The sequence below is a fragment of the Electrophorus electricus genome, chromosome 15, assembly GCF_041902795.1.
Source record: "Electrophorus electricus isolate QZ-2024a chromosome 15, ASM4190279v1, whole genome shotgun sequence".
In the NCBI taxonomy this organism is placed as follows: Eukaryota; Metazoa; Chordata; class Actinopteri; order Gymnotiformes; family Gymnotidae; genus Electrophorus; species Electrophorus electricus.
The window spans coordinates 25,338,835-25,353,026 of record NC_137511.1 but is presented as its reverse complement, the minus strand read 5'-3'; the positions used below and the strand labels follow the sequence as shown (position 1 = coordinate 25,353,026).

Sequence of the window (14,192 nt, the reverse complement as noted above, 5' to 3'; positions counted from 1 at the left end):
TAAAAGAAACTGACTGAGATGTACACATCCCACAGGTTTTGAAGTATTTTGGATCAGTGCACATACAACAGAAAGTTTTTTAAACACATTCTGGTGATGTTGACCCTGTCTTCATTTTCCTCTTTTAACAATGTTGGTGTGCTGGCTTATGATTTGTATTTCTTTTCGAATTCTTGTAAAAATGCAAAATATTCAAAGCATTTTGGCTATCCCTGTGTGATAAACACGAGATTGGTCTACACTATGAGTTATGTCATATGCAGCATTTTTATCAAATTTGGCTTTGACTCTGTTTGCAAAATGTCTGATTATTCCATTGCAAATTAATGTACTGAGCTGCACTCTCTTGTCAACATTCAACTTAGGTCAAGCGATATCCTGCACTAATTTATTTCCAATGTGCAAGTTTCATCTTTGTTGACTTACATTTCTGCCCACTTGTACTAACAGCATGCCAGTGAAAACTTTACATGACACCTACATCAGCTAGGTGTGATTTTTTAAAAACAAAAGCAGTGTTCAGGCAAAATTGGTGAGCCACCTTGAGCTGTCCCACGTTTTCACGTGGAAGACCTTGGAGGCCACATTAGTGTAGTAGGTAGTGCATCAGTCTAATACTCTGACAAGCTTCTGAGCACCTGTTTATCTGGAATTGACATTAGCTTGCTAAAATAGTGAGCAGACCATGCGGGAGAGTCCTGTCTTTGAATTTGCATATCAGGCCATTTGCAACCCTGAATCAATGACACATGGGGACTCATAATTGAGCGTGAAGAAGTCCAAGGACATAACCCACAAGTGCCCAAAGTATGCAACAGCTGCAATGGCCGAGAGGTTAAGGCGTTGGACTTGAAATCCAATGGGGGATCCCCGCGCAGGTTCGACTCCTGCTTGCAGCGTAAGGAGATGACATGTTTCTGTTCTGATTCCTTTACTGGAAGAATGAGTGTACAGTGTCCTCTAGGTCTCCTTTTGCATATGCTTGCCATGCCATTTGCAACTTTGTGCCAGGGAAACTGTAGGAGTCCTAGGAATTGATGCAGAAATAGCTGCTTTGTCCATAAGTTGTGATGGCCCAGGAATTAAGGTGTTGGTGTGGAACTTCAATGTAGTCTCTCGCAGAATAGAGGATTTAGTTGCTTATTTGAAGTGATTTCTGCAGAGACATCATGCCACCAGTGGGGAGAGATTGCATTCCCAGATCCTTTACTGAACGATCTATCTGCCACATAGCAGTGTCTTGTTTCATGTAGAGGAGAAAGCAAATCCTTTTTACCTGCGTGATGTAAAGGACATGTAAAAACTCTTCAACTATTGGACATTCATCTTAGCTCAGAGAAAGTTCTGGAAGACTATTTCTCACATGCAAATTGCAATGGTGTTTGCCTATGATTCTCTTCCATGTCTTGCACCAGCATTCCAGGGACAGCGGCCTCTTTTCTCTTTAACTATAACTATAACACTTTAGCTCTTACACTGTTCACTCCAGTGCCCACCCACAAGTCACTAACAAGATGATGTACGTGCAAGTAACAGCAGTAGTAGCCGCAGCACAACTGGTGTTCAATCTTCTGAAGTTCACACGTGTTACCCCGCTGCTGCGCTCCCTTCGTTTGCTTCCAGTAGCTGCACACATCAGATTTAAAATCTTGACGCTTAACTACAAAGTCAAAAATGGTGCAGCCCCTTGTTACATTGAGTCAATGGTCAAAGCCTGATTTGTACCTCGAGTGCTTCGAACCTCAGGTATGGCTCGGCGTGAAATTCCATGCTTCAAGTGTCATGGAAGACAAGTGTTTAGATTACTATCTGTTCTGGCTCACAGAAGATGGAATAAACTTCCATTTGCTGTCTTGACAGCAGAGTCCCTTGCAGTCTTCAAACACAGACTAAAGATCTATCTATTCATGGAATATTTAAAGGACAAATGACCCTGCTCCTATATTGACTAACAAACTTTGGTGCTTATTGTTTATTGCACTTATCATTGTTTAAGATAGACCTTATGCATTTTGTACTTCTAGGCAACAGCAGTGATCCCTTTTTTCTACAGTATTCTAGATCATTGGTATGTTGGACTCTAGCCTACTGTAATGGCTAGGATGTATTCTATGAGTAAATGACAAACCACTTTTGTAAGTCGCTCTGGATAAGAGTGTCTGGGAAATGCCGTAAATGTAAATGTATATGTATATGTAACAAGTACATCTCAGGACTTGACATTCAAGTCATATCCCAAGATAGGTCTCCTTTCGCATATGCTTGCCATGCCATTTGCAACTTCGTGCCAGTGAAACTGTAGGAGTCCTACGAATTGATGCAGAAATAGCTGCTTTGTCCATAAGTTGTGATGGCCCAGGAATTAAGGTGTTGGTGTGGAACTCCAATGTAGTCTCTTGCAGAATAGAGAATTTAGTTGCTTATTTGAAGTGATGTGGACTCATAATTGACACATGTGGACTCATAATTGAGCTTGAAGAAGTCCTAGGACATAACCCACAAGTGCCCAAAGTATGCAACAGCTGCAATGGCCGAGAGATTAAGGCCTTGGTCATAGGGCGACCCTGTCCACTTCTCTGTATAGATAGACCTCATGTTAAGGTAAGCATTACCATAGTAAATTCCTTAAAACGTAACATGCCAATTCTGGACCTGGAGAGTTTAGTTCCAAACGGAATGTAAAGCAAGTGCTAAATGAAATGCAATTTTTCAAGAATCTTAGAGCCAGCTGTATACTCTGTGGAAGACTGGATCACCAGGACAGGAAGTGGGCACTCTAGCTCTTTCTTAATTTGGACATCCCTTAGCAAAAACTTTTAAATAGAGAAGGCATGATCTCACCTCCAGCAACTGGTTGAAGTCAAAGTGGGCTTGTCTGGGAATTGAACCCAGGACCTCTCACACCCAAAGCGAGAATCATACCCCTAGACCAACAAGCCATCATTAAACTCAGTATAGCCCTTTTTTTGACTGGGCAATGTTAAGAAACAGAATTGAGGTGGTCTTTCAGTTCTTTTACTCTTTCATGAAGCGACACTAACATATGGTGCAAGACACCTGTGGATCCAAAGTAAGTATAAAGAGCTCGTTCCCGATTTGAACCTGGAATCCGTCGCACCCTAAGCAAGAATCATACGCCTAGACCAACAAGCCCATTGCATTTGTTTACCTTTGGATTTTTGTCTCATGTCCACATTTGGACACCTTCTGCTCAGTTGGCATTCTTGACTTATTACAATTTTCATTTTATTAATTTAGAGTTCTTTTGATGACTGATGACTTTGCAACATTGCAAGGTACATACTTGACAGGTATTATTCCTTGTCATTGATCTACCACTAGAAACAATTCAAAACATGTTTGCAAGACAATTAATTTGATTTGTGAGAATGGGTCAGTGTATGAAAATGATGCAACAACATGCCGGCATGTCATTGAAGGCTGAGGGAATGCAAGCCATCTGCTCTTTGTGACCTTCCACATGCTTAGTTACCTTAGGCATTCTTGAGAGACCTTAACATCAAAGGTAAGGTCATTTCAGCCCTTTGCTATGTTTTTGGCTCTACTGTTGTTCCACCACAGCTGACTTTCCTACTTCACACAAATGGTACTAAAAAATGTGTCGGTAATGGGTACGGAAGCACAACCCAGTTCTGTTCCCGTAGTTCTTCCACCCTACAAAGTCTAGTTGCAAGTCTAATCTAACAAGAATGTTACAGCATAGCCACTGCATTGACAGCATATTTTAAATAGCCTGTAAAAAAAAAAATCCTAAATCTTGCACACTAATACTTTCAGGTAGCAACAACAAACTTGCTGGCTATAATATTGGCCATGACCAGATGGAGCATTCGGTGTTTTGTGTTGCCAATGATTCAGCAAAACACACGTTTTAAAAACCACTCAGGAAGCCTGCATGCCAACCCTTTAACATAACTCCACCAAACTCGCTGGCTATAAACTAGACCTTGGTCAGAGAGGGCTCACTGATGTTCTTAGCCTGTGAAAAACACATTGGCAATGACATGGCAAAATTAACTTTTAAGAAAACCAACAATGTATGTGCAGCAATGATTAAAAATCACTGACGGAGCCCTTTAAATAGCTCTTTGAGTTACCACAGTCATTAGATGCTTCCAGTTAGACCACATAAAAAATGATTGGACAAAGAAAATCGCTACTGTAAGCATTGACATATATAACAAACAGCAGAAAATCACACATTCTAATAACTTTGATCTGATATCGCATAGGTTTGTAGAGAATAGTCCCACTTGTAATATTATAAACCTTGGGCATTCCAAACAGTAAAAAAATTACAAATCATGCAACCCTGAAAAAATGTTAACCAAATTTAAACTTACAACAATGCAGTAGAAAAAAAAGATTATTTAACAAGGAGATTTTCACCAAAGAAGAAGCCATTCTTACTTCCTAGTGTGCTTCTTTTGAATATGTAGAACACAGATTACCTAAAACAATGTCTCAGTGTTAAAAATGATAAAGTTGTGAAATGCCTGCAAAATGGGTTCAGCGCAACCTGCTGGTCAGAAAGTCTCCAGCCCCTTATATAGAGCAGAGCGAGTCATAGCTGCTTTGGGTAGGTTAATATCCAAGTCATATCCCAAGATTTGTCTCATTATTTATTATGTTGAGTCTCACCTTTTGTGGTGGATTTCACCAATTATTTCTAACGTGGATACATTAGTATATCATTATAAGCAATCTGAGATGTGAAGATAAGTGAATCACACATGCAGAATTTCGAACAATAACCTGTTTTGTATAGGCTGGCTAGCTGACCATTCAGTGAAATTAAATGTGGTTGCTGAACTTGTTGCAGGTGGGTCAATTTAATTTGACTTAATTGTGTTTCATTTTTAACTCAGCCACTTGCCATGATGCATAAATTAATCTGAGAATAATTTGTTCTAGCTGCAAGATAGTGCTGACTTATCCTAGCTATACTTTATATTTAGCTTGAAATAATTGAGGTTCATCGCTAGAGGGTGCTGTTATTTATATATATTTTTTGGATTATTGATCAGGTAAAAACTAAAATGGATGAGGTGGACCTTTTCTATGTATCATATGGAATTTGAGTATATGAGTGAATGCTACTATGTAAATGTATAAGAATATGTAGATAAGATTATTATGAGATCATCATTTATAATCAAACACACAACTACCCTATACGATTGTATTAAACAGCTACATGCAAAATCATCCTGGCTGATGAGGTTTTTCCACAATAATGGCTATTAGAATTGTCTCAAAAAATGTTGTTTCTGTAACAGATAGACTGAGTCAAGGATGCACGTGACAAGCCATTTTTCTGTTATCCAAAAACAATCAGAAAACATGGGTTCATGTACATTACCTTACTGATGTATATTTTAAAAGTATTCCAATGCACAGAATAAAATTTTAGTAAATGATAAATATATTTGACCAATGGATGTGTACTAGAAAATAAGAATCGTGACAAAACAAACCGAAAGGTTATCGGCGCATGTATTTCATTTGAGGTGGTGTTGTATTCAGGACATGGAGTGAGTCTGATTCTGAGGAGGAGTGAAACTCTGTAGCCCAGGTAGTTGTTCCAGCATCATACCAAATACACATATTATCACTAGCCCATGACCATCCCCTGTCTGGACACCTAGGTATCAGAAAAATGACAAAACAACAAATTCTACAACATTTCTTTTGGCCATCGATTAGGAGTGATGTTGGACACTGCCGTTCATGCCTTACATGGCCGGAAAACCAAATCAGGTCATTCTGTCTGTTCCTCTGTGCCCCATTCCAGCAGTTGGTGAGCCCTTTGAAAAGGTGTTGGTTGATTGTGTGGGCCCTTTGCCAAAGACCCGTTCTGGGCATTGCTACCTATTGACTATAATGTGTGCTGCCACCACGTAACCTGAGGCAATTCCCCTTCGATAACTAAAATTGAAGAGCTGTTATTAAATTCTGCACTACCTTTGGATTGCCCAAAGTTATACAATCTGACCAAGGCATGAACTTTATGTCACATCTGTTCTCAAAGGTGACAATTGAACTTGGTATACAGCACCAATTCTCCAGTGGGGAGATCTTGCACTCCCACACCCTTTCCTGAATGATCTACCTGCCACATAGCAGTGTCTTGTTTCATGTAGTGCAGAAAGCACATCCTTCTTACCTCCGTGATATCATGGGCATATAAAAACTCTAATCACATCAGATTTAAAATCTTGATGCTGCCCTACAAAGCCAAAAATGGGCCAGGCCCTTGATACATTGAGTCAGTAGTCAAAGCCCGATTCATACCTCAGGTGCTTCGAGCCTCAAGTATGGCTCGGCTTGAAATTCCATGCTCCAAGTCTCATGGAAGACAAGCATTGAGACTCACAGATGGTGAAATGAGCTTCCACTTGCTCTCCTGACAGCAGAGCTCTTGCAGTCTTCAAACACAGACTAAAGACCCATCTATTCATGGAATCTGACAAATGACCCTGCTCCTATATTGACTAACTAAATTAGCACTTATTGTAGGGTAGTATTTATTACACTGATGTTGTCTAACAAACTTTAGTCCTTATGCATTTTGTACTTCTAGGTAACGGCAGTGATCCTTTTATTTCTACAGTATTCTAGATCAGTGGTATATTGGACTCTAAACTACTGTAATGGCTAGGGTGTATTCTATGAGTAAATGACAAAGCCCTTTTGTAAGTCACACTGGATAAAAGTGTCTGCTAAATGCCTTAAATGTAAATGTAAATGGAACAAATACATCTCAAGAATTGACACTGTAGTCCCGAGACAAGTCAAGAGAGAAAATGTACAATCCAAAGTCAAGATGGACAGTTACCAAGCACTACCCTTCACATAATTGTCAAGTCACAATATTTAATGTCATTACAATATTTGACACCAGCAAAGCATTTGATGTAGTTTATGAAATTGACAAAATTTTTCCATGCTCTTCAGTCTTGGCCTTGATGGTATGCATGTTTTGTCATGTCTGCTTAGAGATAATGTCGCCACTGGGCACCAAATTCTCTCCCAGGTGCTTTATCAAAGTATTGATCCACAATGTGCTAGTGTCTTGATTCATATAAGTAGAAAAGAGCAACTGTGGGTGTAGGATTCGATGTTATCATTCCTAAAAAGGGTGCCAAGTCACCGGTTTGTCTGCAGTGCACTAAGAATAGGAATACTCCCTGCCGGGGAAACAACCCAAGAATTTCTGCCTGAGAGGCAGAGATACTATCTAATATACTAACAAGGACAGATGCATGTGTGTTAAAAGAAACTGACTGAGATGTACACATCCCACAGGTTTTGAAGTATTTTGGATCAGTGCACATACAACAGAAAGTTTTTTAAACACATTCTGGTGATGTTGACCCTGTCTTCATTTTCCTCTTTTAACAATGTTGGTGTGCTGGCTTATGATTTGTATTTCTTTTCGAATTCTTGTAAAAATGCAAAATATTCAAAGCATTTTGACTATCCCTGTGTGATAAACACGAGATTGGTCTACACTATGAGTTATGTCATATGCAGCATTTTTATCAAATTTGGCTTTGACTCTGTTTGCAAAATGTCTGATTATTCCATTGCAAATTAATGTACTGAGCTGCACTCTCTTGTCAACATTCAACTTAGGTCAAGCGATATCCTGCACTAATTTATTTCCAATGTGCAAGTTTCATCTTTGTTGACTTACATTTCTGCCCACTTGTACTAACAGCATGCCAGTGAAAACTTTACATGACACCTACATCAGCTAGGTGTGATTTTTTAAAAACAAAAGCAGTGTTCAGGCAAAATTGGTGAGCCACCTTGAGCTGTCCCACGTTTTCACGTGGAAGACCTTGGAGGCCACATTAGTGTAGTAGGTAGTGCATCAGTCTAATACTCTGACAAGCTTCTGAGCACCTGTTTATCTGGAATTGACATTAGCTTGCTAAAATAGTGAGCAGACCATGCGGGAGAGTCCTGTCTTTGAATTTGCATATCAGGCCATTTGCAACCCTGAATCAATGACACATGGGGACTCATAATTGAGCGTGAAGAAGTCCAAGGACATTACCCACAAGTGCCCAAAGTATGCAACAGCTGCAATGGCCGAGAGGTTAAGGCGTTGGACTTGAAATCCAATGGGGGATCCCCGCGCAGGTTCGACTCCTGCTTGCAGCGTAAGGAGATGACATGTTTCTGTTCTGATTCCTTTACTGGAAGAATGAGTGTACAGTGTCCTCTAGGTCTCCTTTTGCATATGCTTGCCATGCCATTTGCAACTTTGTGCCAGGGAAACTGTAGGAGTCCTAGGAATTGATGCAGAAATAGCTGCTTTGTCCATAAGTTGTGATGGCCCAGGAATTAAGGTGTTGGTGTGGAACTCCAATGTAGTCTCTCGCAGAATAGAGGATTTAGTTGCTTATTTGAAGTGATTTCTGCAGAGACATCATGCCACCAGTGGGGAGAGATTGCATTCCCAGATCCTTTGCTGAACGATCTATCTGCCACATAGCAGTGTCTTGTTTCATGTAGAGGAGAAAGCAAATCCTTTTTACCTGCGTGATGTAAAGGACATGTAAAAACTCTTCAACTATTGGACATTCATCTTAGCTCAGAGAAAGTTCTGGAAGACTATTTCTCACATGCAAATTGCAGTGGTGTTTGCCTATGATTCTCTTCCATGTCTTGCACCAGCATTCCAGGGACAGCGGCCTCTTTTCTCTTTAACTATAACTATAACACTTTAGCTCTTACACTGTTCACTCCAGTGCCCACCCACAAGTCACTAACAAGATGATGTACGTGCAAGTAACAGCAGTAGTAGCCGCAGCACAACTGGTGTTCAATCTTCCGAAGTTCACACGTGTTACCCCGCTGCTGCGCTCCCTTCGTTTGCTTCCAGTAGCTGCACACATCAGATTTAAAATCTTGACGCTTAACTACAAAGTCAAAAATGGTGCAGCCCCTTGTTACATTGAGTCAATGGTCAAAGCCTGATTTGTACCTCGAGTGCTTCGAACCTCAGGTATGGCTCGGCGTGAAATTCCATGCTTCAAGTCTCATGGAAGACAAGTGTTTAGATTACTATCTGTTCTGGCTCACAGAAGATGGAATAAACTTCCATTTGCTGTCTTAACAGCAGAGTCCCTTGCAGTCTTCAAACACAGACTAAAGATCTATCTATTCATGGAATATTTAAAGGACAAATGACCCTGCTCCTATATTGACTAACAAACTTTGGTGCTTATTGTTTATTGCACTTATCATTGTTTAAGATAGACCTTATGCATTTTGTACTTCTAGGCAACAGCAGTGATCCCTTTTTTCTACAGTATTCTAGATCATTGGTATGTTGGACTCTAACCTACTGTAATGGCTAGGATGTATTCTATGAGTAAATGACAAAGCACTTTTGTAAGTCGCTCTGGATAAGAGTGTCTGGGAAATGCCGTAAATGTAAATGTATATGTATATGTAACAAGTACATCTCAGGACTTGACATTCAAGTCATATCCCAAGATAGGTCTCCTTTCGCATATGCTTGCCATGCCATTTGCAACTTCGTGCCAGTGAAACTGTAGGAGTCCTACGAATTGATGCAGAAATAGCTGCTTTGTCCATAAGTTGTGATGGCCCAGGAATTAAGGTGTTGGTGTGGAACTCCAATGCAGTCTCTTGCAGAATAGAGAATTTAGTTGCTTATTTGAAGTGATGTGGACTCATAATTGACACATGTGGACTCATAATTGAGCTTGAAGAAGTCCAAGGACATAACCCACAAGTGCCCAAAGTATGCAACAGCTGCAATGGCCGAGAGATTAAGGCCTTGGTCATAGGGCGACCCTGTCCACTTCTCTGTATAGATAGACCTCATGTTAAGGTAAGCATTACCATAGTAAATTCCTTAAAACGTAACATGCCAATTCTGGACCTGGAGAGTTTAGTTCCAAACGGAATGTAAAGCAAGTGCTAAATGAAATGCAATTTTTCAAGAATCTTAGAGCCAGCTGTATACTCTGTGGAAGACTGGATCACCAGGACAGGAAGTGGGCACTCTAGCTCTTTCTTAATTTGGACATCCCTTAGCAAAAACTTTTAAATAGAGAAGGCATGATCTCACCTCCAGCAACTGGTTGAAGTCAAAGTGGGCTTGTCTGGGAATTGAACCCAGGACCTCTCACACCCAAAGCGAGAATCATACCCCTAGACCAACAAGCCATCATTAAACTCAGTATAGCCCTTTTTTTGACTGGGCAATGTTAAGAAACAGAATTGAGGTGGTCTTTCAGTTCTTTTACTCTTTCATGAAGCGACACTAACATATGGTGCAAGACACCTGTGGATCCAAAGTAAGTATAAAGAGCTCGTTCCCGATTTGAACCTGGAATCCGTCGCACCCTAAGCAAGAATCATACGCCTAGACCAACAAGCCCATTGCATTTGTTTACCTTTGGATTTTTGTCTCATGTCCACATTTGGACACCTTCTGCTCAGTTGGCATTCTTGACTTATTACAATTTTCATTTTATTAATTTAGAGTTCTTTTGATGACTGATGACTTTGCAACATTGCAAGGTACATACTTGACAGGTATTATTCCTTGTCATTGATCTACCACTAGAAACAATTCAAAACATGTTTGCAAGACAATTAATTTGATTTGTGAGAATGGGTCAGTGTATGAAAATGATGCAACAACATGCCGGCATGTCATTGAAGGCTGAGGGAATGCAAGCCATCTGCTCTTTGTGACCTTCCACATGCTTAGTTACCTTAGGCATTCTTGAGAGACCTTAACATCAAAGGTAAGGTCATTTCAGCCCTTTGCTATGTTTTTGGCTCTACTGTTGTTCCACCACAGCTGACTTTCCTACTTCACACAAATGGTACTAAAAAATGTGTCGGTAATGGGTACGGAAGCACAACCCAGTTCTGTTCCCGTAGTTCTTCCACCCTACAAAGTCTAGTTGCAAGTCTAATCTAACAAGAATGTTACAGCATAGCCACTGCATTGACAGCATATTTTAAATAGCCTGTAAAAAAAAAAATCCTAAATCTTGCACACTAATACTTTCAGGTAGCAACAACAAACTTGCTGGCTATAATATTGGCCATGACCAGATGGAGCATTCGGTGTTTTGTGTTGCCAATGATTCAGCAAAACACACGTTTTAAAAACCACTCAGGAAGCCTGCATGCCAACCCTTTAACATAACTCCACCAAACTCGCTGGCTATAAACTAGACCTTGGTCAGAGAGGGCTCACTGATGTTCTTAGCCTGTGAAAAACACATTGGCAATGACATGGCAAAATTAACGTTTAAGAAAACCAACAATGTATGTGCAGCAATGATTAAAAATCACTGACGGAGCCCTTTAAATAGCTCTTTGAGTTACCACAGTCATTAGATGCTTCCAGTTAGACCACATAAAAAATGATTGAACAAAGAAAATCGCTACTGTAAACATTGACATATATAATAAACAGCAGAAAATCACACATTCTAATAACTTTGATCTGATATCGCATAGGTTTGTAGAGAATAGTCCCACTTGTAATATTATAAACCTTGGGCATTCCAAACAGTAAAAAAATTACAAATCATGCAACCCTGAAAAAATGTTAACCAAATTTAAACTTACAACAATGCAGTAGAAAAAAAAGATTATTTAACAAGGAGATTTTCACCAAAGAAGAAGCCATTCTTACTTCCTAGTGTGTTTCTTTTGAATATGTAGAACACAGATTACCTAAAACAATGTCTCAGTGTTAAAAATGATAAAGTTGTGAAATGCCTGCAAAATGGGTTCAGCGCAACCTGCTGGTCAGAAAGTCTCCAGCCCCTTATATAGAGCAGAGCGAGTCATAGCTGCTTTGGGTAGGTTAATATCCAAGTCATATCCCAAGATTTGTCTCATTATTTATTATGTTGAGTCTCACCTTTTGTGGTGGATTTCACCAATTATTTCTAACGTGGATACATTAGTATATCATTATAAGCAATCTGAGATGTGAAGATAAGTGAATCACACATGCAGAATTTCGAACAATAACCTGTTTTGTATAGGCTGGCTAGCTGACCATTCAGTGAAATTAAATGTGGTTGCTGAACTTGTTGCAGGTGGGTCAATTTAATTTGACTTAATTGTGTTTCATTTTTAACTCAGCCACTTGCCATGATGCATAAATTAATCTGAGAATAATTTGTTCTAGCTGCAAGATAGTGCTGACTTATCCTAGCTATACTTTATATTTAGCTTGAAATAATTGAGGTTCATCGCTAGAGGGTGCTGTTATTTATATATATTTTTTGGATTATTGATCAGGTAAAAACTAAAATGGATGAGGTGGACCTTTTCTATGTATCATATGGAATTTGAGTATATGAGTGAATGCTACTATGTAAATGTATAAGAATATGTAGATAAGATTATTATGAGATCATCATTTATAATCAAACACACAACTACCCTATACGATTGTATTAAACAGCTACATGCAAAATCATCCTGGCTGATGAGGTTTTTCCACAATAATGGCTATTAGAATTGTCTCAAAAAATGTTGTTTCTGTAACAGATAGACTGAGTCAAGGATGCACGTGACAAGCCATTTTTCTGTTATCCAAAAACAATCAGAAAACATGGGTTCATGTACATTACCTTACTGATGTATATTTTAAAAGTATTCCAATGCACAGAATAAAATTTTAGTAAATGATAAATATATTTGACCAATGGATGTGTACTAGAAAATAAGAATCGTGACAAAACAAACCGAAAGGTTATCGGCGCATGTATTTCATTTGAGGTGGTGTTGTATTCAGGACATGGAGTGAGTCTGATTCTGAGGAGGAGTGAAACTCTGTAGCCCAGGTAGTTGTTCCAGCATCATACCAAATACACATATTATCACTAGCCCATGACCATATCCTGTCTGGACACCTAGGTATCAGAAAAATGACAAAACAACAAATTCTACAACATTTCTTTTGGCCATCGATTAGGAGTGATGTTGGACACTGCCGTTCATGCCTTACATGGCCGGAAAACCAAATCAGGTCATTCTGTCTGTTCCTCTGTGCCCCATTCCAGCAGTTGGTGAGCCCTTTGAAAAGGTGTTGGTTGATTGTGTGGGCCCTTTGCCAAAGACCCGTTCTGGGCATTGCTACCTATTGACTATAATGTGTGCTGCCACCACGTATCCTGAGGCTATTCACCTTTGATCCCTAAAATCCAAAACAGTAAGCAGAGCTGTTAATAAATTCTGCACTACCTTTGGATTGCCCAAAGTTATATAATCTGACCAAGGCATGAACTTTTTGTCACACCTGTTCTCCCAGGTGACACTTGAACTTGGCATACAGCACCAATTCTCCAGTGGGGAGATCTTGCACTCCCAGACCCTTTCCTGAACAATCTATCTGCCACATAGCAGTGTCTTGTTTCATGTAGTGGAGAAAGCACATCCTTCTTACTTCCGTGATGTCAAGGGCATATAAAAACTCTTCAACTATTGGACAGTCATCTTAGCTCAGTGAAAATTCTGGAAGACTATTTCTCACATGCAAATTGCAGTGGTGTTTGCCTATGCTTCTCTTCCATGTCTTGTATGAGCATTCCAGGGACAGCACCATCTTCTCTCTTTAACTATAACTATAACACTTTAGCTATTACACTGTTCACTCCAGTGCCCACCCACCAAAAGTCACTAACAAGATGATGTACTTGAAAGTAACAGCAGTAGTAGCAGCAGCATGACTCGTTTTCATTCTTCCAAAGTTCACACGTGTTACCCCGCTGCTGCGCTCCCTTCGTTTGCTTCCAGTAGCTGCACACATTAAATTTAAAATCTTGATACTCCCCTACAAAGCCAAAAATGGGCCAGGCCTTTGATACATTGAGTCAATGGTCAAAGCCCGATTCGTACCTCAAGTGCTTCGAACCTCAAGTGTGGCTCGGCTTGAAATTAGATGATCCAAGTCTCATGGAAGATGAGCATTGAGACTCTTTTCTGTCCTGGCTCACAGATGGTGAAATGAACTTCCACTTGCTATCCTGACAGCAGAGTTCCTTGCAGTCTTCAAACACTGAGTAAAGACCCATCTATTCATGGAATATTTAAATGTGAAATGACCCTGCTCCTACATTGACTAACTAAATTAGCACTTATTGTAG

The 14,192-nt window shown here is 39.8% G+C and overlaps 4 non-coding genes across 4 annotated transcripts; 2 read left to right on the top strand and 2 right to left on the bottom strand.

Annotated features, from left to right (window-relative positions):
- The first annotated feature begins 817 nt into the window (after positions 1-817).
- trnas-uga (transfer RNA serine (anticodon UGA)) lies at positions 818-899 on the top strand. Its single transcript has one exon. It is a non-coding gene; the product is annotated as a tRNA-Ser (tRNA).
- A 1,968-nt stretch (positions 900-2,867) lies between these two features.
- On the bottom strand, positions 2,868-2,939 carry trnap-ugg (transfer RNA proline (anticodon UGG)). The gene has a single exon. It is a non-coding gene; the product is annotated as a tRNA-Pro (tRNA).
- Positions 2,940-8,111: 5,172 nt separating this feature from the next.
- trnas-uga (transfer RNA serine (anticodon UGA)) lies at positions 8,112-8,193 on the top strand. The gene has a single exon. It is a non-coding gene; the product is annotated as a tRNA-Ser (tRNA).
- A 1,968-nt stretch (positions 8,194-10,161) lies between these two features.
- trnap-ugg (transfer RNA proline (anticodon UGG)) lies at positions 10,162-10,233 on the bottom strand. The gene has a single exon. It is a non-coding gene; the product is annotated as a tRNA-Pro (tRNA).
- Positions 10,234-14,192: the final 3,959 nt, after the last annotated feature.